Here is a 1,318-nt window from a genome sequence, read left to right as displayed (position 1 = left end):
TAGCACCTCAATGTTACAGTGTAACTGTTTTCCATGAGCTCAAAGAATAGGAAACTTGTGAAATATAGTTCAGACTGTTAATGAGCAAATTCCAAAGTGAGTAGCAACCAATCAGACTGGTTTTTACCAATGAGGTGGACTTCGGAATTTTTTTAAAAATTAGTCTTCTGTTCATAATCTACCCAGAAACACCTAAAGAAACAGTCAAGGAAGACAGAGAAAACCAAAATTTCCTAGACATTCCATAAAATTTCTAGCCATGAAATCAGACAGACAGATTTACATCTCAGAAAACTAAAACATGTTCAGTATAAAATTACTTCTGAAATAAAAATGAGTTTTTAGAGATACTATATCCTATACTCTAATTTTAGTAATGCACTTAATATATAAAATCATGTGCTCCTCTTCTTGAAGACTAGATAAATGTTAATAATAATCTTCAAGGTCTGACCCAAATCCTCCTTCTTTGGTCTCACCATCATCTCAACTCTCTTCCACTGATACTCATGCATATTTGTTCATCCCCTGAATTTATCATAGTCTGCAAAACATCTTTTCTAATAGAGCTGAGCACTAATAATGCAGAATCTGTATCTTTTTCTTTAATATATATGCACAGGATCTGCATAGTACATTTCACAAATTAAATGTGTCAATTAATATTTGCTAAATTCAATTTACTGTTAAATGCCTCTTATTTTTTTAAAAACCTCTAATATAGGAATATTAAAGTTATATCTTAACAGTTTCTAAATTAAACAGATATAACTGCTACCCCTCTTTACCAAAAGTCTAATGTACAGTTAATGGGGAGACAGGAGACAGGACAGCAGAGTACTGCTGTGTTAAACAGATTTATTGAAAAATCTAAAACTTATACATTTGTATCTAAACAATAGGTGATAATCACAAAGGTGAAGCTTCCTAGGAATTATTTATGACATTAATGCTGAAATGAAGTATATAATTCTAAAATAACTGTAAAATCTGTCATTTTCCAGGTATCATTCACATAATTTGGGCCTTTCTTAAAATAAATTAAATATTAAAACTAGAAACAGCAATACAAGTAACTGAACTTTGTAAGATGAACATATTCACAGGGAGCAAAAATTCTAAAACTCAAAGGTTTGTAGGAATGATCAAGGCTACTAAATTAGCATGCGGTTAATTTTTCAAATGTCCTTATTTTGTAAAGAGACTAATAATTTTGCAGTAATTTGGAAAGAAATGTACTTAAAATATTCCTTTTTGCTTGTTAGATCATGGTCTTTATTGACACAAAAAGACTATATGTTTTACCACTGCCTCAGTA

General features: G+C 30.5%; 1 protein-coding gene across 1 annotated transcript in view; it reads right to left on the bottom strand.

Moving 5' to 3' along the window:
- The window catches only part of RASA1 (RAS p21 protein activator (GTPase activating protein) 1), a 160,213-nt gene that overhangs the window by 79,044 nt on the left and 79,851 nt on the right, over positions 1-1,318 (bottom strand). The gene's annotated exons all lie outside the window — the stretch shown is intronic.

This window comes from Propithecus coquereli, unplaced genomic scaffold (assembly GCF_000956105.1).
Source record: "Propithecus coquereli isolate 6110/MARCELLA unplaced genomic scaffold, Pcoq_1.0 Scaffold22, whole genome shotgun sequence".
Lineage (NCBI taxonomy): Eukaryota > Metazoa > Chordata > Mammalia > Primates > Indriidae > Propithecus > Propithecus coquereli.
The sequence above is the reverse complement of the archived record's forward strand: the minus strand, read 5'-3'. Positions and strand labels throughout refer to the sequence as shown.